This window comes from Rhineura floridana, chromosome 12 (genome assembly GCF_030035675.1).
Source record: "Rhineura floridana isolate rRhiFlo1 chromosome 12, rRhiFlo1.hap2, whole genome shotgun sequence".
NCBI classification, from domain to species: domain Eukaryota; kingdom Metazoa; phylum Chordata; class Lepidosauria; order Squamata; family Rhineuridae; genus Rhineura; species Rhineura floridana.
In genome coordinates, this window is record NC_084491.1 from 34213941 (window position 1) to 34238385 (window position 24445).

The 24445-nt window shown below is 47.6% G+C and overlaps 1 protein-coding gene and 1 pseudogene across 8 annotated transcripts in view; both read left to right on the top strand.

Moving 5' to 3' along the window:
• The window catches only part of NTM (neurotrimin), a 1016090-nt gene that overhangs the window by 662377 nt on the left and 329268 nt on the right, over nt 1-24445 (top strand). The gene's annotated exons all lie outside the window — the stretch shown is intronic.
• LOC133368879 (5S ribosomal RNA) lies at nt 3227-3345 on the top strand (annotated as a pseudogene).

Genomic DNA, 24445 nt, shown 5'->3' on the forward strand with positions numbered 1-24445 from the left:
TCTTTTCTAGTGAATCATGTCTTCTCATGATGTGTCCAAAGTAGGATAACCTCAGTTTCATCATTTTAGCTTCTAGTGACAGTTCTGGTTTAATTTGTTCTAACACCCAATCGTTGGTCTTTTTTGCAGCCCATGGTATCACCAAAGCTCTTCTCCAACACCACATAAGACATCACTAAAGCCATGCAATGGGGATGTTCTTGAGAAACATCAATTGCTTTCCTTTTCTGTTTTAAGGCTACGATGAAGGGCCTTGGCTTAGTGGTAGGGCACCTGCTTTGTGCACAGAAGGTCCTGGTCCAGTCCCTGGCAACAGCGGCAGCTGGTGCCCATTGCAAGTGGTAGGGCGGAAGGCAGGAAGCCCACATAGTAGGCAGAGCCAGAGCCAATGACTGGCAGAACCAACCAGAGTGCTTTGGGCTCAGGTTCTGCTTTTGGGCTTCCCTTCAGCATCTGGCTGGCCACTGTGAGAACAGGGTGCTGGACCAGATGGATCGTTGCCTTGATCCAGCAGGCTCTTCTTATATTCTTAACTAATTCTACTTTTGTCCTCATCCTGTTTCCTACTGAGATCTGCAAGGGCACCACTGAGCCTGACAACGATGAGGAAACTGACAGGCCCTGCTACCTCCTGGAGTGTTTTTTTTTAATAGGAAGGCAGAAAGGTAGGGGCTTGCTGAAAGCAGACTGACGTTGCTGGGACAGGACCCCATTTGTCCTAACAGACCAGCCTCTGCTGCCTGGCAAAGATGCTGTATGTTGAAAACTAGTACTTGCATGGAAAAACAATAGCAACCTTGCACAGAAGTCAATTTGTCTATGTTCAGGGTATTGGGTGTGTAGGGATTACACCCTCTTCTCTCTCTTTCCTTCTGTCTTTCTCTCCCCCACCCCCTTCCTGTGGTGACAAGCTATAGCGGATCAAAGCGAAAAGATGAATATTCAAATGCACAAATCCCCAACCTGTATTCTTAAGTGGGTGTGGCTTGGCACAATGTGCATCATGTTATCCTGGTGCCAGGTGCCTGATGCCCATGTAGATCTGCTCTGAAGCTATATTGATTTCTAAATTCATTGTCCCAAGACACAGGAAGGACCATAGCTCAGTGGGAGAGCATTTGCTTTGCATGTGGAATGTCCCAGTTTCAATCCCTGGCATCTCCAGGGAATGTCCCCTGTCCCCTGGAGAAACAGTCAGGGTGGACAATACTGAACTAGATGGGATAATCATCTGACTCTGTTCAAGGCAGCTTCCTATTTTCTTATGGTCTGATGCTGCTAAGATGGTCTGTATCCAGTTAATGCCTGAACAGGAGAATCTATGTATGTGCCTTGAGTTCTTTTGAAGGAAGATGGTGATAGATGATAAAATATGGGACCTTTTAACCACTATAAATTAATGTTGTTATATGCCTTCAAGTTGATTTTGACTTATTTCATTTTCATTTGTATAGTGCCTTTCTACATCACTGCACTCAAGGCGGTTTACAACCATAGGAATGACAAAAATATACAGAAGTAATCATACTATCATCCTATAATGCTACAAAATATAAAGTAATACAAAATAAGCTTAAACAACAAATCTTACAAAAATACACAATAATACATATACAAGTGTAGCTCCAGTACAGATTAGTATTAAATAAAGCCCATATCGGTCCCTTCTGCTTCTAACATGCACACCCTCTCAGGGTCCTGGCTCTCACCCAGGACTCCATCCATCCATCCTGGCTCTCACCCAGGACCCAAACACAGCTCACCCCCAGAGTCTCGCAACAAAGAAGGGCCCTGGAAACTGCTTACATCATCATGAAAACAACTTAAAGCTTGTTTTTATGAATAAACACTAAGGTAGATGGCAATTCATCTTCATCTTATGGCGACCCTATGAATCAATGACCTCCAAATAGCATCTGTTATAAACCACCCTGATCAGATCTTGTAAGTTCATGTCACTATAAGTTAAACCAGCTTCAAATTCCTTGGGCCCCAAGATCTGAGGTCTTGGGTGAGGAATCAGGGATGTTCAGGCACCTCACAATGATCAATAGTAAGACAGCGAAGGCCAAGAATTAAATGAAATGCAACCCACCTGGTGCATTGCAATGCCTGCACACCGGCGATGCTGCATTGTTATAAAATCCCATGCTAGTTACACATGCATTTGCCATGATTGATGGCAGTCGGCTGGGTGGCATTCAGTTATTGTTTTCTTCTGAAAGATGCCGTTCAAAAGCAAATTGTATTGTAGCAGCAGGAACATCAGTGAGACTATGGAGAGATCAGAGCAGTTCAAACCTTGTGAAGTGCTGGCTTTTGTGAATTTTCACTTAGCCAGAGACTGGCGAAGAATGCGAGGAAGGAAATGCAATCACATTTAGCACCCCTTGGTGTCTTGGGAGGGGTTGTTTGTCAGTGCTTCTGAATTCCTCATGCAGTACCCAAGGACTGTAGAAACTGTGAGCAGCCACACTTAGAGAAATGCTTCTCTGCTCTAGGATCTAAGCCAGCCTTCGTCAACCTGGTGGCCTCCAGATGTTTTGGACTAAAGCCTCCATGTCTGTACTGGCTGGGGCTGACGGGAGTACAGCTGCAGCTCACCAGGCTGGCCAAGGCTAATCTAAGCAGTTAGGTCCTCTTCTTTATATATTTTATTCTGCTTTCGGAAGGAACCTTCATCTAGTACAGAGGTTCTCCAACTGTAGCCTGTGGACCACCAGTGGTCTGCAAGCTTCATTCTGGTGGTCCATGGCATTTCCATATGAAATATTCATATTGGTTTTTAGTTGTATTTGTATTGCTTCTTTTATTTCTTATATTGTACTACTGTTTTAATTCTGTGGAATGTAAATTGTAATGCAATAAAACACAGTATCAGAAATAAAAGAAACAATAAAATACAATTAAAAACAAGACAGCACCTAGCACAGCACATTACAAGCACTACAACAGGCAGAAAAATTGTTGAGTGGTCCACCAAGACCATCAGCAATTTTCAAGTGGTCTGTGGGGGGGAAACAAGTTTAGGAGATATTGATCTACTACATGTTTGCATGTTGCATAAAGTTTATCCCTTCTGTAAGAAGCTGTGGGATACTAGGGGAACATGTTTCTGCAGTAAGGGAAAGAAAAATAGGTCTATTTGTGGTTCATATCACTTTCACATAAGTTCACCCATACATTTCAACATGAAGGAAGCACAGAGGTTTTCCACTCCCCCATCGCCTATAGCCATACTACCCTGAACATGCCTGATCTCATCTGATCTCGGACGCTAAGCAGGGTCAGGCCTGGTTAGTACTTGGATGGGAGACTGCCTGGGAATACTGGGTGCCATAGGCTTAGAGGAAGGCAATGGTAAGCCACCTCTGAATACCTCTTACCATGAAAACCCCATGAATACATCCAAAAGATTCATAGGGTCGCCATAAGTCCTAATCGACTTGAAGGCATATAACAACAAGCCCAATCAGATGGAAAAGAAAGAAGCCTGACTCTTTTGCAGAGGGAAAACTGTGGGCTCCTCCAGATGACCTGATTTGTGAGCAATTATCCAACCTGATTTGTTTGCAGAGTGATCAGACATCATTGGCTATTTAATGAACAGTCATTCTAATTTGTTTGTGGGAAGGTTGCATCAAAGCAAGTGTTATGCCACACTTTCCAGTGTATTCTCCTGTCACTTTCCTTATCACAAAATTTCTGATCTATTGGGGAAGCAGGTTTGTTGTGCAAGACCCCCTCCCCACCAATTATTTATTTATTTTATTTATTTTATTTTATTTATAGACCGCCCATAGTGAATAGCTCTCTGGGCGGTGAAGAGCAGAGTTAAAATACAAAGTTACAATAAAACATACAAGGTCACAAGAAGGTAGAGTAAAAAACATTGAATATAAAACATGAACGTTAAAATGCCTGGGAGTATAACCAGGTCTTAACCTGGCGCCTAAAAGAAAGTACCGTAGGCGCCAGGCGTATCTCCTCAGGTAAGCTGTTCCATAGTTCGGGGGCCACCACAGAAAAGGCCCTGGATCTAATAACAATCCTCTGGGCATCCTGATGGGTTGGTACCTGGAGGAGGGCCTTAGATACTGAACGAAGTGAACGGGTAGGTTCATAACGGGAGAGGCGTTCCATCAGATATTGCGGTTCCACACCGTGTAAGGCTTTATAGGTCAAAACCAGCACCTTGAATCTGGCTCGGAAACAAATAGGTAGCCAGTGCAAGCGGGCCAGGACAGGTGTTATATGCACGGACCAATGGGTCCCCGTCAACAACCTGGCTGCCGCGTTTTGCACTAGCTGAAGTTTCCGAACGGTCTTCAAGGGCAGCCCTACGTAGAGCGCATTACAGTAGTCCAATCTAGAAGTTACCAGAGCGTGAACAACAGAGGCGAGATCGTCACTGTCCAGATAGGGGCGTAGCTGGGCTACTAAGCGAAGATGGTAAAACGCATTCCGCGGCACCGAGGCCACTTGAGCCTCAAGCGACAAGGAAGGGTCAAAAAGGACCCCCAAACTACGAACCTGTTCCTTCAAGGGGAGTGTAACCCCATCTAGAACAGGCTGAACATCCACCATCTGGGCAGGTAAAGAGCTCACCAACAGTGTCTCAGTCTTGTCTGGATTGAGTTTCAGTTTATTAGCTCTCATCCAGTCCATTATCACGGTCAGGCAACAGTTCAGCACATCAACAGCCTCACCTGAAGAAGGTGAAAAGGAGAAGTAGAGTTGCGTGTCATCAGCGTACTGATGGCAACGCACCCCAAAACTCCTGATGACCGCACCCAGAGGCTGCATGTAGATGTTAAAAAGCATGGGGGACAAGACCGACCCCTGAGGGACTCCACAATGGAGAGTCCAGGGTGTCGAGCAATGTTCCCCAAGCACTACCTTCTGGCGACGATCCGCTAAGTAGGAGCGGAGCCACTGCCAAGCAGTGCCCCCAACTCCCAACTCCGCGAGCCTCCCCAGAAGGATACCATGGTCGATGGTATCAAATGCCGCTGAGAGATCAAGGAGAATCAACAGAGTCACACTCCCCCTGTCCCTCTCCCAACAAAGGTCATCATACAGGGCGACCAAGGCTGTTTCGGTGCCAAAACCGGGCCTAAAACCGAATTGAAACGGATCCAGATAATCGGTTTCATCCAAAAGCGCCTGGAGCTGGCCGGCGACCACCCGTTCCAAGACCTTGCCCAAAAAAGGGACATTCGCCACCGGCCTGTAGTTGTTCAAAACATCTGGGTCCAAAGAAGGTTTCTTCAAAAGAGGTCTCACTACTGCCTCCTTGAGACTACCAGGGACTACTCCCTCTCTCAAGGAGGCATTTATCACCTCTTTGGCCCAGCCGGTGGTTACAGCCCTGCCGGCCTTCACCAGCCAAGATGGGCAAGGATCCAGGGCGGATTTGCCAGTATGTGATTGAATCCCACCCAAAAATAGCAACGGCCTGGAAGCACCCTGCGTTTGTATTACAGGGAAATGACTAAAAGGGCAACCTATAATAACGGCAATTCACTTTCATCTCCCCCACCTTGCCTGCCTGTGAGTTTGAAGAGGCCTTGTTCCATTGGAGCAGCCGATGGTCTTCTGAAGGAGAGCTTGTTAATTTGGTAACCATTAGCATTTGTGCTTGTTCAACCAATGTTCATGAATAATCTCATGCTCCAAGGCATTAACTCAGCCTGCAGGGGGAGAGGAATAATTCTTCCTTTCCTTGGTGCTAATGTTTCTGCCAGACACATTTCGTCCTTTTCCCCTTTTGCACAATCAATAACCAGTAAGTAACTGCCACTAATCTGCTCTGGTACAGACCAATTCTCAGACTGGAAAAATTCTGAATGTTCCAGGTGGAAACTGTTTCAAGACAGATTTAAACATAAGCCATAAGGTGATCGGCCAGAGAGGCTCAGACACAAAGGATATATAGATCAAAGAGAAACAGCTGAACTGTGCTGTTAATGCTCTTTAGCAGAGTATCTCTGATTTATACTTACCCAGATCTCTCCTCATAAATGCCATTTCATTTATATGGCTCACCTGCAGCTTTGCAGAACATCACATTCTCAAAGCCCCTTGTGCAACCAATACATAGGGTCACTTTCCATTTGCCTGTCTCTAATGTGGCAGAATGCTCCATCGTGCACCAAGACTAATTAATATTCATTCTCCCTCTCCCCCTCTCCCCCTCTCTCCCTCTCCCTCTCCCTCCCTTTAATAATCTGTGATTAATCCGGCTCTTTTTGTCGTTGTTTACAACAAGAAACATGATTTGTACAGATCCCATTACAGCAGGAGCAGAGACCTCATGGATCTCCTCTGTGGTGCCTTCCGGATCTTGTAGTTCTCACTCTGGGTGAGATGAGGAAGTTCATGCCTGGGCTGTTAGAGTCCACACCAATGTTCAAACTGAATTTGGAGTTCTTGTTTAACATGCAAAACCTATGAGTGAATTTTGATTGGAGCAGCAATCATTTCATGATTTTCTATGGGGGAGTTCTGCAGATGCCTATCTTCACTCCTCACAGCCGAGTTAAGGAACAGAGGTACAAACTGATTGAGCGTCTGCAGTGCTCTCATCTTTTTTAGCACATGAATTGACTCCAAGTTTGATGGATGCTAGAACGCTATGCTGGTTCTTAATGAGCTCTAAATGATGGGGTGCTTACTTGCCCTGCCCATTCAAATAAGGATGTCATTGTGGTGAGACACTAAACTACTGCAGGGACTTCATAGAGACAGAAGTTTCTCTCTTCTGAGCTTTTAATAGCTCTTCCACACATCAATCCTGGACCAAATGTTATATAAAATGCACTACCTGCATTCTCCCGATATGGTAACCAGATCAGCTTAATTGTAATGATATTTTAAGTTATCTTCCAAACTGTCCCACCAGGCCTGGGAAAATTAGTGGGAACCTGCATTAAAAGACGCACAGACAAGAGCCGCAAAAAGGGTTAAGCAACTGTTAATACAAACCCCAACATGCAGCATGACCTAAAGGAAAATATGCTTGCGGCCTATTGCCGAAATAAAACACAAACACCATTCATTGGGTTAAATCATGGGCCACTTTATTAAACGGAATCAATTGGAATAATGAACCTGCAGAGGGGAAATCGAGTGCGGGAGCATTCTGATGATCCAGGCAAAGCCTGCTTGCAGCCATAGGGCGACCAAACCTTGCCTGAGCCCGGGGCTGCCCTGTGCCAGACCCCCAGCTCAGGCCACACCCAGAAGATGTGTAGGGGGTCCAACCCGCATCACCGCCCCCCGGAGCCGTGAAACTCCGAGCGGATGAGGCACGTTGGCCCCAAAGGCGGCCCGTGTTCTGCCCCCCGGGCCGTATAGCCCTGAGCTGCAGGCCCCCGGACCGCCAATCGCCCCCAAAGGTGCCTAAAGGTGTCACCTAGCTGCCCTTTTCCCTTTAAACCTTTTCCCGCACTTCTTTGCCACAAAAGGGGGACAAGCCTCTGCTTAGTCTCCCTTTACCCCACACCCGATAAGAATCTCATGCAGACCCCTCTGCAGGTCCCTCAGGAGGATGGCATCGTTGCCTCCCGAACTGCATGTCCAAGCATGTCTGCCACTGAGTGCCTTGCCCTCCATGTCCGACCACAGCAGACAACCCAAGGCTACCGAGGCCTCGACTGCATGTCCTCACATGCCTGCCACTGAGGGCCTTGCCCTCCATGTCTGACCACAGCAGACGACCCAAGGCTACCGTGGCCTCAACTGCATGTCCTCACATGCCTGCCACTGAGGGCCTTGCCCTCCATGTCTGACCACAGCAGACGACCCGAGGCTACCAAGGCCTCAGCTGCATGTCCTCACATGCCTGCCACTGAGGGCCTTGCCCTTCCTGTCTGACCATAGCAGACGACCAGAGGCTATTGTGGCCTCAACTGCATGTTCTCACATGTCTTGCCCTTCAGTAACCTTCTGCCCAGAACCTGCTGGAACGACATGGGTAGGAGACCATTCCAGCGCATACTCTGTCGACCCAGTCACCAAACCATGGCCCACCATCAGAGGCCCAGCTGTGAACCAATGTGCGTTTGCGGCCCCAAGGCCAGCCTATGAGCTCATGCCATGGCTGCAGAGTAGACTGCGCGTCTGCTCCATCCCCGTCCAGCAACCTGCCAAAAACAGAAACAATCGTGAACAGTTGGGTCCCAGACCTTCAGACTCGCCCCTGGGGTGAATGTATTCCATGCGCCCCCTACTTCCACCTCCTAACGGCCTGCACCTGCATATACAAAACCAAATAGACCGTCCCAGGTAGGCAATTCCACTGCCAGGTAGGCAACCCCAATTCCGGAGGGGCATGGCCCTCAAACCCCCATGGGTCCGCTCCCAGGCATCGCGACACTAGACCGAAACTTTATGAGGGAAGATCGCTCCCCCTGAATATCAGGCAACCAGGCCTATAGCTTCCGGCCAAAAACACTATGTCGCCGTCATGGGGAAGTGTCCAGTCCAGGGGAGGGTAAAATAATGTGGAATGACTCTTGTACCCCTGGTCTGCCTGGAAACAAACCTTGGACCCCAGGATGGCTCGAAGGGAAGTCTGACCTGGCCCCAAACACCCCCACCCCCCATCCGGAAGGCTCCAAAATTAAGTGTGAGGGGTGCTACATGTAACCGCTGAGCTTTGAAGCATGATGGTCACAGGGCACCTCCCTGATCAACAATCCCTGGCGGGTCAGGTGAACATGGAGGGTGAGGATAAGGGGTATGGGGGTGTGCATGGGCCAGCTGGCCAGCACATGACATATCCCAAGACATGTGAATGGTCCTAAAGGCCCCCTGCAAGCCTACCTTGCGACACACTGGCAGACAAGCTTTACTCCTACCATCTGTGATGAATTCCAGGACATGATTCCTAGGAATAGGCCACACTTTGCATAGCCCCTGCCATCCCCCAACTCCCAGGAATCCCCTCCTGCCCTGACCATCTCTGACTCCCCTCCTCCATCTCCCAGTATGCGGTATGGGACTAGCAGAGTCGGTCCTTCCTCTAACTGAAACACCATTGACGCACTGCAGGAACGGAGGGGGCCACACCGCAGGTTGGCGCATAAGGCAGCCAAAACCCTGAACCTGTGGTAAGGCTGTGAAATCCCTGTTATGGCACTATAAACCCCACCGCAGAAGGCCCCCAATACCTGAAGGGCAGAAAGCAAACACTTTCCCAGCCCCTGAAAACTTCAGGATCTTGATCTGCAACAATTCAAGCTTTTCCCAGGCAGCCTACAGCCCTGGGTCCAAAAGTCGATTTTAATACCCTGGAAGGTGAACACTGGGGCAGGATCCTCCACTTCCCCAGCTGCCAAAAGAACTCCCCAGTTCATAGCTACGCTATAAACTGTGCCATCAAGCGCTAACATGCACCCAAAGTCTGCCCTACCCGAGAACTGGACATCATGAAAATAGTGCCCCACCGCTTCTGGGGCCTCTCGTCTCCTGGCTGTCCCTTCCAAGAAGGGGCTGAAGTGCTCCATGCAAGAATACAGCAGCCCATAGGTAATGCTCTGCTGCATAGTTGACCTAAAAAGCAAAACTCAGCAGCTCAAAATCCACCATGTGTAACAGCTGGCAACGCAGGCAGATTAGCTGCCACACTTGCCCATAAGGCATCTCTGCCACAGGTGCGCACTATATTGAATGAAGTGTAGTGCACTGTGCATAGACTATCTGGTATGAAGCCATCACTGACTGACCCCACTTGTATGACGGATGGTGAATCAGGTAGACTTTGCCCACTGCCACTTTGGGCACTATACGGGGGGGGCACTGAGAGAGCAGAGGTAGGGGATGATGGGAAGGGGCCAATAACCCTGCCCAACTGTATGTCTTCATCAATTGTCCCCTGGACCAGTGCGTCCATAGGATCCGGAAAACCGCATAATAAAGAAAAACCACATCATAAAATGAGTCTCCCCATAACTGGGCAGTCTGCAAGCAAGGTCCATAGCCCTCGAGCGTAGCTGGGAAGGGACACTTTTCTCAAGCAGCCTCTGCTGGGGGCTGCTTCCCACTCCTTTGGGGGGCCCTGGCCCCACATATCCTTCTGGCTTGTTGTTGTGCCTTTAATAGCAGGTTCGTATTCAGCAGTTATTAGATGGCATGGAGTTAAGCAATGTCATCTTCTAATGTCTGCAGATCAAATGACTCTTAAAAGCACAGGACTAGAGGCCTGTAAAAAAGGTGGGCACCTTATCTACAGACCAGTTTGTAAACTAGCTAAAGAGAAGATGCAAGCAAATGTGCAGCCTGCACGTGATTAATTCCATTATGTTTAAATAATTTACTCAGAGAAATATGAATTGGACCAATTCTATGCATACTTACTTATGAGAAAATCCCCGAGTGTATCGTTACTTCTTCCCCCGGAAGGGGGCATGTGATTGCACACATACAGCAGAATCCTATGTGTGTTTACTCAGAATACCACAGATTAAATGGGTCTTAGGACAGAGGTTTATGGGACTTAACTGATGGAAAGGTTCATATATTTTTACCTGGGTTTTGAAGAACGTATTTGGGGGGGGGAGAAGCTTGACAGTGAAAAAAAAGGGGGGGGTGAGTTCCCTTTGCATTTGGAGTTGAAGTAGTTTTGGAGGTGAGGTTGCAGCACTAACTGGGGGTCCCTACTGGCTCCTGCAGCCTCCTTTCTGTCTCCAGCTGCCCCCCACCCTCATCAAAAAGCCTCTGCTCTTTGTAATTACATTGCATTGCTCCAATCCAAATGGCCGCTACGTTATGACAGAGCATCTTTCTAGGTTATTCTGCAAAAGAAGTGGCGGCCACAGGCAGCAGGAGGGTGTGGGAGTGCAGGCAATTTTTTGGGGGGCCCTCTCATCTCAAGTTCTCCCTAATTGACTAACCCCTTCGCTGAACTTTCCTGGTTTGCAAAACAGTGAGGAAGTGGGATGGCCTTCTCAGTACATCCCTTAATAAAAGCATCCCCTCTCCAGCTGCCCCTGGAATGCCCCCAGTGTCAGATAGCCCACTACCTCTCTAGGTAATTGGTAACTGAAAAGTAACATTTAGTTTAAACTAAAAATACACTTCAGTATCAAGAAAAGGAGTCTATTCCTATTTTGCTTTCTGTAATGGGAAGGGGACCCCAATAGAAGTATCTCCTGGCCCTAACTGGAGGTTTGCCACCCATTACAGCATTGTGAGAGACATGTAGTGAGCAAGCGGCAATGTCAATTGCCACATAAAGTGTGGAACTGGACCTAAATACATAGAAGAGTAGAGAGACAGCTCTTCGTCTATGCATCATCCCTTTACCTGCTGCATTACTATGCTTAGAGAAACAGACAGGAGCTCTCCATGAATACTTGCCTCTATGTTCTGCACAGAAGCCTGCCTGCATAAATATTTTGTTTAGTTTAAATAGAAAATCCTTAAAATAACCTTTTCCCCTACTGTTCTTTTCAAATTATATTTAATCCATAAAAATGCTGACTGTGATTCACCTTCAGCTAAAGTAAACATTTCTCTCTGCATACTTAAAACACAGACACACATGCCCTGGGTTGCAAGACATATTTGGCCTTTTCAATCTCTCTTTTACTATCAGCATAGAATTAAATTTTAAACATTGTCTCTCCCCCTACTCCACATATTCCAGGTTTATGATAGAAAGTCTAGGGTACTATTTAACTAGAAGTAGGTTGTTGTGTTTCCCTTAATCCCAAACATTATTTCTAATATAATGATATATTATTATCATTATATTCACCGATATATTCACTGATATAGGTGATAGTTTGAAGGAAAGAAACAGGAGAGAGCAGAAGAGCATCAAAGGTGGCCCCATAGCAGTGCAGTTTGTTTAGGCCTGACATGTTCTGAATTAAAGATTCTTCCTCAGGGGTAACTGAAACTGAAACTGTAACTGGAAAGCCACCCGTGCCCCGCTGCGGCTGAAAGTCCTCACGCGTCTCGTCGCAGCCGCAAGGCCGGCCCATCAGAGGCCTCACCGCGGCTGAAAGTCCTCCCGTGCCTCGCCGCCGCTGGAAGTCCCCATGTGCCTCGTCGCAGCCGCGAGGCCGGCCCATCAAAGGCCTCGCCGTGGCCGGAAGGCCTCCCGAGCCTCGCCGCGGCCCGAAGGCCCCTCGCGTCCCGCTGCCGCCGCTGCCCCCGCTAGGCCAGCGCACCAAAGGGCCCGCCGCGGCCGGAAGGCTCCCCGCGGCGCGCAGCAGCCGCCGCCACAAGGCCTCCGCCGCCAAAATTCGAAGGAGGGCGGGAGGCCAAAGGGCCCGCCGCGGCCGGAAGGCTCCCCGCGGCGCGCAGCAGCCGCCGCCACAAGGCCTCCGCTGCCAAAATTCAAAGGAGGGCGGGAGGCTGGTGGAGTGGCCTTAAATGGCCTTCAGCTGCCCCGCCTCCTTACTGTGCGTCACGACGGCGCGCTGGCGCGCCACGTGCGCACGGACACACCCTTGATGGCGGCCTGGCTTCGGCAGCAGCCGCAAACACGCCCCTTTGCCCGGCAGGTACCGGGCGCGGAACGGGAATGCGTGGAAATATCCAGGGACTTTAACTGAAGTGAGCCACTGACAGCATTGAAGGGATGCCAAAATAAATAGAAACAGCTGAAATTAGGGGTTTGGATCCTGAACTGGAAACTGAATTCCTGCTGCAAGGATTGCACATCGCTACTGAGAAGTATGGCTCATGTAAAATGTCCTTGGTCATTTAGTTAGTCAGTTTCTTTTGTTTGTATGATCCCAAAAATAGTGTTATTTGGGTGGCTTACAACAATAAAATATTTAAATACAATAACAATACATCAATAATCAATAAAGTAGCAATGTAAAAAAAAATCATCCTTAGCAGGTAAAACAGTATAATAAGATACACAGCTTCAATGAAAGCAAAATTTGGCATATGCTGGAGCTAGTGCATTCTAAGCGCACTATCGGTTCTTCCTTTTGTCCTTTGCAGGTGTGGCTTAAATTCAAGCTGTGACTGTAAAGGAATGGGTCTAGCCTAGGACTGAATTTGCAGGGCGGTGGGACCTGGGAGGGGTGGAGTGGCAGTGTGCCAGAAAGCATCTTGGCACTGATGCAGGCCAGTGGGAAGGGCAAAACTCTGTCAAGAGCCAATCAGCTGGCTGCTTGGTTCTCATGGGAGTTGGGCCCATGGGTGGACAAGAGAGAGAACTAGGCTCCATCTGGTCTGCTTGGGGCCTATTTAAAGGAGCCCACCCGATTCACCACAGCTATTTTCCCGCCCACCCTCCCTCAGTTCACAGTTTTGTTGTTGTTTGCACCAGTTTTCCTCCTGTAATGGACCTGGCCAGTTGCCAGTTGACGGGGGTGGGAAGGAATTTTGCCCAGGATGAGTGGCCCTTCCTGGGGGTGTTTGCCTTCCTCATAGCAGGGGGTTCTTCTTCACTGTTGCAACTTGACTAACAGGAGTTGGCATTGGGCAGGATCCATTTTCTGGGTAGTGGGGGTTAGCCTCCAGTTTCCCATTTAGGGGTCCCCTTATGGGATGTGGGATGCAGCCAAATACCCAAAGCTCCAACTTTGGGAGAGCAGAAGTGAGGCAGCACCCCTACTGCACGCAATTGGTCCACGCCAAGGAGGCCTCATGCCCCCTCCCTCCCTTTCTCCTTGAAAAGTGAGAGATGCCAACCCCCTAGGTTTTCATCCCCAGCACCTGGGCTGGGGGTGGCATGGAGAGGAGATTCATATCATTTAGCAATTGGGCTGTGTGATGTCAGAATCCTGCACCCTTGCCAAGCCAAACCCTTTCATGTCACTGTAATCAATAAAAAAAGTTGTGGCCTTGTTTTACCCCATAATAGTGTCTTGTCTCATTAATTCTCTGCCCTGCCCCCCACCCCAGGGACATCTCATGCCTGGCTATGCAAAGGAACCACATTCCTTTGCAAGCACAGCTTGAGCTGCAGCTGCAAAGTATGACTCTTTGCATGCCCAGCTTGAAATTTAGTCAAGGATGTGCTCCTGAGTCTTCCTCTGCAGCCCAAATCCATGTTGAATTTGGCAACAGGAAAAAGGCACTATTTTTAAAGTGTCGCCTTTTTGCTTCAAAATTATTTTTTATTATTATTATTTATTACATTTGTATACTGCCCCATAGCCGGAGATCTCTGGGCGGTTTACAACAATTAAAACATTAAAAACAAATACACAAATATACAAATTTAAAAACACTTAAAAAAACAATTTAAAAACATGCTAAAATGCCTGGGAGAAGAGGAAAGTCTTGACCTGGCACTGAAAAGATAACAGTGTTGGCACCAGGCGCACCTCGTCAGGGAGATCACTCCATAATTTGGGGGCCACCACTGAGAAGGCCCTCTCCCTTGTTGCCATTCTCCCAGCTTCCCTCGGAGTAGGTACCTGGAGGAGGGCCTTTGATCTTGAACGTAGTGTATGGGTGGGTTCGTATCGGGAGAGGTGTTCCATCAGGTATTGTGGTCCCAAGCCATGTAAGGCTTTATAGGTTATAACCAGTACCTTGAATCGAGCTCAGAAACATAAAGGCAGCCAGTGCAAGCGGGCCAGAATTGGTTTTATATGTTCGGACCGTCTGGTCCTTGTTACTAATCTGGCCGCTGGATTTTGCACAAGCTGTAGTTTCCGAACCATCTTCAAAGGCAGCCCCACGTAGACTGCATTGCAGTAATCTAATTTAGAGGTTACCAGAGCATGGACAATTGAAGCCAAGTTATCCCTGTCCAGATAGGGACATAGTTGGGCCACCAACCGAAGTTGGTAGAAGGCACTCCGTGCCACTGAGGCTACCTGAGCCTCAAGTGACAGATGATTCTAGGAGAACCCCCAAGCTACGAACCTGCTCCTTCAGGGGGAGTGCAACCCCATCCAGGACAGGTTGGACATCCACCATCTGGTCAGAAGAACCACCCACTAGCAGCATCTTAGTCTTGTCTGGATTGAGCCTCAGTTTATTAGCCCTCATCCAGTCCATTGTCGCAGCCAGGCACTGGTTCAGCACATTGACAGCCTCACCTGCAGAGAATGAAAAGGAGAAATAGAGCTGTGTGTCATCAGCATACTGATGGCAACGCACTCCAAAGCTCCGGATGACTGCACCCAACGGTTTCATGTAGATGTTGAACAGCATGGGGAACAGAACTGACCCCTGCAGAACCCCATACTGGAGAGTCCAGGGTGCCGAGCAATGTTCCCCAAGCACCACCTTCTGGAGATGACCTGCCAAGTAGGAGAGGAACCACTGCAATGCAGTACCTCCAACTCCCAACTCCGTGAGTCTCCCCAGAAGGATACCATGGTTAATGGTATCGAAAGGCGCTGAGAGATCAAGGAGAATCAACAGAGTCACACTCCCCCTGTCTCTCTCCTGACAAAGGTCATCATATAGGGCGACCAAGGCTGTTTCCGTGCCAAAACCAGGCCTGAAACTCGACTGAAATGGATCCAGATAATCGGCCTCATCCAAGAGTGTCTGGAGCTGGCCCGCAACCACTCGTTCAAGGACCTTGCCCAGGAATGGAACATTTGCTACCGGCCTATAGTTATTAAGATTTTCTGGGTCCAGAGAGGGTCTCTTCAGGAGTGGTCTCACTACTGCCTCTTTCAGGCAGCCAGGGACCACCCCCTCTCGCAGAAAGGCATTAATCACTTCCCTGGCCTAGCCGGCTGTTCCATCCCTGCTAGCTTTTATTAGCCAAGAAGGGCAAGAATCCAGCACAGAAGTGGTTGCACGAACCTGTCCAAGCACCTTGTCAACGTCCTCAAGCTGCACCAATTGAAAGTCATCCAAGAAATCGGGACAAGGCTGTGCTCTGGATACCTCGCTTGATTCACCTGCTGTAATACTGGAGTCTAAGTCCTGGCGGATGCTAAAGATTTTATTTTATCAAAAGCAGCATTCTTCTTCGTTTTCACCACAGCTTGAACTTTCCAGCTGCAGCTTGAACTTTCTGACATGTGATGTCATATATGGGATCAGGCCAGGGAAAGGTGTGTGCGATTTGTCCCAAAGGGCAAGTTTCCACCTGACAATTGTGCTTATATTTCTAACATCTAATCAGTTTCATGGCCCTCCTTCAGAACTGAAACTGAGTTGCAGCGATTCAGTACCCCCAACAGTACTTTCTCTGAAGCTGTCTGTTTCCATGGGGATGAGATTGGAAGTGAGTGACAACCATCGGCAGCATTGTCAGGCCCTCTTGTGAAAGTTTCAGGAGTCGCTGGATGACAGTGACAGGTGTCCCATTTCATCTCTGCTGCACTGTCAGTCCTTGAGAGCTCTCTGATCTTGCAGTGGATTCAAAGTGACACGCGGGGATCTTTCTGCCACCACATTGGTGGCTCCACCAAATGAAGAGAGAAGCTGAGAAACTTGTGCTCCCCCCCCCAAACAAGAAACAGCAGGAGCATGAGTGAACTTTATGCAACGGGCTGAGGATTGTGTCAAAAGAAAACAGAGCTGAGCTGAAACTGATTGGAAAGGGATTGTCTGAGAGATAATTGAAGAATCTGTTTGCTTGGGTTGTAGTTAAGAAAATAAGAAGAGCACTGCTGGGTCAGACCAGAGACCCATTTTGTCCAGTACTCTGTTCCCACAGGGGGCAACCAGATGCCCATGGGAAGCCCACAAGCAGAGCCTGAACACAACAGCACTGTCCCTGCCTGCAGTGCCCAGCAAATGGTATCTAGAAACATGCTGCCTCTGACAGTGGAGTCAGAAGAACATTGCATTTTAACCGCAAAACTGCTGCAGAATTCTTGAGGGCCATATTCAGTAACAGCCCCCTCCCATTTCTTCATCCACAAATAGGGTGAGAGTTTGAGGCACAAGTGTAGATCCAGTGAAATATATTTAAATTTTGTGGCATAGGCTTGGCCTTCCATTTCTCGGCTCTTAGCCCATTGCTTTCTTGCTTGCTTGCTTTATTTTATTTATTTAACAAAGTTTATTATACTTAATCCAGTGGCATATTTTTCTAAGGCTGTCACCACGCTGTAATTCATGCCATCTGCCGACAGGTGGTGCTGTGGATCACAGCATGACAACTCCGTTTTTTGAGCTGCTGGGCCATTGCAGCAGTGGAACAGGGAGGTGGCAGCCCAAGCTGGGGCACCTCCTCCGGAACCATTGTACTGTGCTGCAGCACCACTGTCTTCCTCACTGATGATGCCATGTCAGCTTCCACAGCAAAGGGCGAGGAGGAGAGAGATGGTGAGCAGCAGGAGAGCAGGACAGTTGCTGGGAGCTGCTTCAGTTGTCCCAAGTATTCCCCTGTGGCTCGCCTGGGCTGCCCACCTCTGTCTCCCACCCCCTTTCCAGAGGGTCTAATACTGCTTAGCGCTGGTGATCCTGTTTGATCTGGGTGCACGAGAGGTTTTGTGCATGCACCTGAACCCATGCCAGCATTTTTTTCCTGGTGGAATGTTCTGGAACAGAGTACCAGCACCTTTGTTCCAACCTGTGTTCCCCGCCAACTAGCTCCGGCGGGCACCTTCTTCACCCCATGCTGCTTTTAAAAACAAAATTTGGGAAAGGAAGGAAGCAGCAGCAGGGTCATCCCCACATGCTCAGGCCACAACTGCCCTCCAGCCACTGGTGGGTGTCTCCTTCATTCGTGATGGGGCTTCCTTTGTTTTTGTTTTGTTTTAAGTTGGAGAGGGAGGGAAGGAGTAGAGGGGATATTCCTGCATATTCAGGCCCATTTCTGCCTCTCCTACTCTGAGTGGCAGCTCCATGTTAGTGGGGAAGTGGGATCCACTCCGGGTTTTAGTCCAAACTTCTGGTTGAAAGTTCAGACTAAAACCCGGAGCAGATTCCACTGCCCCACTGACATGGAGCCACCAGACAACAACTGCCTGCTCTGTAGGAACAAACACTCCCTTCTGCTGGGGGATTTTTAATTATTGTGTATGTGTATGTGTGTGTGTGTGTGTGTGTGTGTGTGTGTGTGTGTGTGTGTGTGTGTGTGTGTGTGTGTGTGTGAAGGGAGGGACGGAGGGAGGGAGGGGGAGAAATGGCAGAAGGTCTGCTGGCCTTGCCAGTGGCTTCTCTTCTGTGGTGGTGGGGAGGGGGAAGCATCCATAACTGGTGAGTGCTCCTCATGGTAGCAGAGCCTCTTGCTCCCATTTGCAATTCTTGCTAGTAGGTCCGTCAGGCATCAAGCTGCATTCTGGAGGATTATGGCAAATCTGGGGCTGTCAACACCCCCCCCCAGTGAAAATAGATTCTGGCTTATGCTGCACAGTCCCCAGAACTCATGAGTCTCCTCTTCTGCTTCTTGGTTGCCAGCGCTCTGCTCCTTGCCCCATCATTGCTCTTGTGATTTCAGTAGAAGTTTCATCAAGTGAAACTGCACAATCCTATGCCTGTTTACTCAGAAGTAAGTTCCACTGTGCTCATTGAGGCTTACCCTCAGGTATTATTATTATTATTATTATTACTACTGCTACTACTACTACTACTACTACTACTAGGGCAGTAATGTGTATAGGACTGCAGCCTCAATCTGTGGGGTGTATCAGTTTGTAAGTCTCTGCTTGTTATGTGTACCTATTTTATGTCAGCTGTAAACTGCTTAGGGCTGGTGCTGCATTATTAAATTTGGCTTCATTCTTGGTTTTTTGCTGCTGCTGCTGCTGCTGAACTTATGTAGCAACCAATTCTATTTTTATACAAAATGTATATAGCACTGGGGGTGGGATGTACAAAAGCACGGATTAACTACTGTGCAGTTTGGATTTCTGAACAGAGAGATCACCCAGACTTATGCAATTACTTCAACATTAATATTTAAAACAGTTGAAGCTGCCAGAGAAAGTTCTTATCCCTATATCCTAATTTCTACAAGCTCAATTTCATCCTGAGGGAGTTTGAATACATGGCTAGGCAGGGTCTGATGACAGGCCATACTCCAGAGAAACTCAGGCACAAAATAATTTTGCAAACAATGGGGAGGAGAAGGGTGAGAATTCAGTCACACTGATCCCAACCAAAGGGGGGAATTTGAACCCTCACTGATGGATCAATAGGATCTCTCTTAATGGGGGAATCAAATGTGTGTGTGTGTGTTTTAGAAAAAATCAATGATTAAATATTTTTCCTCCCTATTACAGCCCTGCTGGATTCTGTGGGGCTGTAAGTAGCAAGATGATATTATAACTGTAGGAAATCTCCTTCCTTTCTTCTCTAACCATTTTTCCCACTCAAATGAAATTAACATCTTGCAAAACAAGTATTTTAAGTCGTATTTTCTCCCCACACTTTTTATTAAAATTTCATCACAAATTCAGTATAAAAAGGAGAGGGGCACATGAATAGGAGAGGGATAGGAGAGGCATTTTACAATTTATTGAGTACCAGCACCTCGTGTTTTTTTTTACAAAAGAAGCTTAGTGCCCAGCACTAAGTAGGATTGCCCACACACACACACTGGCTGCTGCAAAAGGAGGACAATCCTGCTTGCTCCAGATGGGAGGCTTGGCCAGGTCTAAAGGGAGAGAGAGGGGTCTGGTGAGGTCTGGTGGACAGTGGGGCTTGACAAAGGGGTAGAGGCAGGTGGGGTTGGCATTCCTGTTCACCTCAACAATGGGGGAGGAGAAAGAGCAGGGGGAGGATCACAAAAGATGGAAAGTATCAGTGCAGGGCAGACTTTGCAACCCATGCACCCTCTTTCCACCTTTGATGTTGGTATGTTGACAGGTGGGCAGGGCAATGCTCCTGTCAATTAGGTGACATCACCATCTACTTGTCAAAGTTGGCCCACAGGGTGGGTGGGAACCAAAAGGATCCCCCACCTCTGGTCTAAAGTGTTAGTGTGGAGGGTTTGGCAAGTTCTAGGGTGTGGGAGGTAGATAAGAGGCGGGGATTTGTGCAGGGATTGGTGAAAGGTGGGGGGTTAGGTGGGGCAGAATTGTAGGCAGGGTTGGCAAGCAATGCGAGTAGGGGCCCCTAGTAAAAAAAAATCCTAAGCAGTTTACATACCTTGATATAAAATATTCATTTAAAATAGCAATAAACTCAGCCTTTAAAAACTGTTAAAATCAACAGACTTTAAAAGCAAATATGCATGACAAAATTGCATTTCTGGGTGGCACGCCTAAACAAAAAAGATTTTTAGCAGGCACTGCTGACAATACAAAAATAAAACAACTACCTGATATCAATCACCTCATCTGCAATTTCTCCAAGGATGGGGAGGGCATTTTTGCTCAACCATGTGATTGCCTCCCTCCCTTCCACATGCACGTAGTGGCCCCCGTGGCTGTAAACATTACTGTAAACTTTGCAAACATTACTTTGGGAGGAGATGTTTTCTCTCCTGCCGTGTAGCTGCACTTCTGTTTTGCCTCCCTTTGTGAGTTTGTTTAGTTTTGCAGTTTTAATTTAAGGGTTTTAATGAACTGTATATCAGTTTACCTTGTGTTATTTTAGGCATTGCAGCCCACACTGGGACCAATTGGGAAACGGTGGGCTATCAGTTTCAACAAACAAATAAAAAAAATAAGAACCTAAGAAGAGCCTGCTGGATCAGGCCAGTGGCCCATCTAGTCCAGCATCCTGTTCTCACAGTGGCCAACCAGGTGCTTGGGGGAAGCCTGCAAGCAGGATCTGAGTGCAAGAACACTCTCCCCTCCTGAGGCTTCCGGCAATTGGTTTTCAGAAGCATACTGCCTCTGACTAGGGTGGCAGAGTGCAGCCATCATGGCTGGTAGCCATTGATAATTTTCCTTCATGAATTTGTCTAATCTTTTAAAGCCATCCAAGTAAGTGGCCATCACTGCCTCTTGTGGAAGCGAATTCCATAGTTTAACTATGTGCTGAGTGAAGAAGGGGTGTGTGTGTGAACAGAGGGTACCTACAGAAGGCAAGTAGGTTTGTGTGAGAGAAGATGGTCCTTTGGGTACAGAGATAGATCACTTGCCTTGTATGTAGATGGCTGTGGGTTCAAACCCCAGCATCACCAGGTAGGGCTACTGGGAAAGACTAGGGATTATCTAAGATGCAGCCACACAACTTCATGGAAGAAGAGCTTAACTGCAATTTTCTGTGTTTCTGTCAAAGCCTCGAGGAGAACTGATCTTTTCAGTCTGGTGCCTGCAGCCCTGAGCTCCCGTGATCCAATGATGCTGGAGCAGCCCAGACTCTGAAGTATTTGTTCTCCTGTTCTACAGTTGCCACTTCCAAGTCTAGCCCGGCTGCGAGGCTTTGAAAATCTACTGATCAAAAGCACTAGCAAATGTGCACGTCTTCCTGAAGACAATGCCAGCAGGATTCAGGGAGAGTGCGATGCAGGCCTTTCATGATTTTCAAAGTTGCAATTCAAGTGCTCTTAAGACCTTCAGCTGGTGATAATTGGATTTGTAAGACAGTGCAACATGTGATAAAAGTGCCCCTGTTGGACAGGCTCCCAGTTTTCCTCTAACATTTCCATTAATGTGATAAATGTTGCTGTCTCAAGTGATTGGGCCATGTTGGATAATCAGATTGGAATTGGCTTTGACTTGTTCAGTTCAGTTTCATAATGGGGCTCAGAATGGGAATTCCCTTCTGCATGCACAGGATGTTAAAGATGTAGGGCTGGGAGCTTTAAAAAAGTGGAAGAATGCACAAATTTTTCAAAAGGGAAAGATACAAATTGGTGTTCTGGCCATTTCAGTCCCGGTTCGATTCGGGTTGCAAATGTCTTTACTTGGCTCAGTACCTGTGGATGCATCAGGGCTGCAGCATGGCGGGACAGTCTACGGTAGCGATGGACAAATCTGTTGGTTTCACTTGGTTACAGTTTCTCATATTTCCAGTCTGAATTTCAGTTCACCATATTTCTGCATTAGCTTGCAATTTGTTTAATAAAACATCATCAGCATTTTAATTTCTCCTCATGTATACATTTTGGTATGCAATTTTGCCTAATATAATGAATTTTTTATCTTATTTTCACTGATCTGTGCATTCTTCTGTGTAGTGTCCCCTAATGCACACATTTTGGTACCTGTTTTGGGGGGCTTGGAGAACTACATTACAAAATTCAGAGAAATTCTACTTTCAGCGGTAGGCTGGGTTTCAATTCACATATTGTTTTGGGAAGTGCAAATGAGACTGGCTTGTATTAAAATAAGAACTGAACCAAATGTGTCCCCAGTCCTGAGTGAGTCAGAAGCCGGAAACTTGGAGGACAGATTTCAGCATAGCACTACCTTTGCTGACAATCTTGGCTTGCTCAAAACTCGCCATACTTCTGCGGGGAACAGAGAACAGGGACAAGATCTTCTTGTATCCCTGAACACATCCCTGGGTGAAGGAGTCAAGAGCTCCTGATCTTGCCAGAGTTTTTTGTCCAGTCTCTCTGCTCATTTGAGCCTCTGAGTTGCCTAGGGGATAACAGCCCCTGACCTCCACAACCATCCCTAATAAGTTTTGCTCATCAGAAAGAAACTGTTTTGTCTTCTGCAGAAAGTCTTCAGATAATTCATCTGAGGAGGAACCTCCAAATTCACAGGAAATAAAAGGGTGATTTTTTCTCCTCCTGGGCAACTGGCTTTGACCTTTAGTGAGTGTTGAGCCCCATGTCTTATTTATTTATTGATTTATTAGATTTATACCCTGCCTTTCTTATCAAGATTGAAACCCAAGGCGGCTTACATATTGTTCCCAGATGGTCTCCCATCCAGACCTGACCCTGTTTAGCTTCAGCAGGGAGCTGGCCTTATATGCCTTCAGACCATAGCCTGTATTCTCATCTCAACTTTCCCAGAAAATGGAAAAGATATGATAGCTAGCTAGCAAGAGAGAGTTCCTCATACTTAGTTGCTGATCTGAACAGTGGTTCAGACAACAACAGCCACCTTTAAATCGGAAACAGGAGCAGAAGAAAAGAAAGCAGGAGCAAAGGGTACTATCTTTGTGCCAGCTAATGAAACCGCTCTTAATTAAAGCTGATAGCAAACAAATGCAGGCTATTCAAACTACAGCTGGGGTGCACAAGTACAATTTGGAACTGAACAGCTGTGAAATTAGACCTCGCAGGCACAGCTGGGGCTGAAAGAGCAAAGTGTGGGATGGATGGGTGAGGCAGGGAGGACCTCGGAGGAAACCACTCTGGGAGGGAGTCAGACGTGTGACTCATCTCCAATTCCTATTTGCTTATATGGCAACTTCTCAACATACACTGTGTTATTTGCATTGCATGTTGTGCCAGCTTGTGGTTTAGACTCCTCATCCTTAAAGTGACTTTTCCCATTTCACAGCTGGTGGACCTGACGTTGAGGATTTATGGCAGAGGCAGGGATCCTGGTGTCCTCCAGATGTTGCTAGACTACACTTCCCATCATCCCTCCCCATTGGCCATTCTGGTTGGAGCAAAGGGAGTTGGAGTCCAGCAGCATCTTGGAGGGCAACAGGTTCCCAATCCTTCCACTAAGGCTTCTGTGCAGGAGCAGTGAAAACTTAGATGTGTAGCAGCAGCAGCAGCAGCAGTATCATGACAGATTGACCTTGAATTGGCCAGACACTGGCTCCTGGTAGGTACATGTGGAGAATAGTGAGCCTACTTTAGACCCTGGTGAGCCACTGCCAGTTGAAGTACACCAGAGGTGGCCAATGTTGTGGGCTACAATTACCATCATCCCTGACTAATGGCCAAGTTGGCTGGGGCTGGTGGAAGTTGGTGTCCAACCACATTTGCACCCCTTTACCCAGCAACAGCTCTCATGATTTCCTATGGGGAGTGACAGCAGTTAGGCAAACATAAAAGGCTTCTGCTAGATCTGGATTTTAGATCTGCCCTTAGAGTTGGTCAGAGTCACTCCCACGGATCAGTTGAGCCAAGTTTGCAACAACAACAAAAAGTCCTTGAGAAGCCATCTGAATGGAAGGCACTATATAAATGTGAGATGGTTATTGCTGTTATCGCCATCACTGCCATCAGCATTATTATCATTAGACCCCCTCAGTTACAGGCCAGCTGTTTACTTTGCTGCAAGGAAGTTCTTTCAAGAAGAGAACGGTGCCCGCTGCTTGGGACAGCAGCCAAAGCACCCCTGTCATGCTGAGACCCAGTTTTGTAAATGTTATTTCTATTCTTCATTGCCTTCCTGGTGTGCCCTTTCCAATAGCTTTGATTGCCTGCCTATTTCATTTTGGGAAGTCAGGGTTTTGTGCTCATCTCTGATTGCTTTGATCTACACAAAAGGGGGAGCCCTGCCAGCAGCAACCAAGAGAGTAATAATAGTAATAAAAACAGACCCACAGGTTCTCACCAGCCATAGCTCAGAACATGAAGTTGAGCTCTCAGGGGTTTAAACTAGAGACGGAAAAGCCCAAGAGAAACAATGGAGAGTTTATGTTGCTACTTGCCATTGCTCACATCATCCTAATGGGGGCGGAAGGAGGATGGGAAGAGGATAAATGAGACTGGCAGTTTTGTCCTTCTTGACAG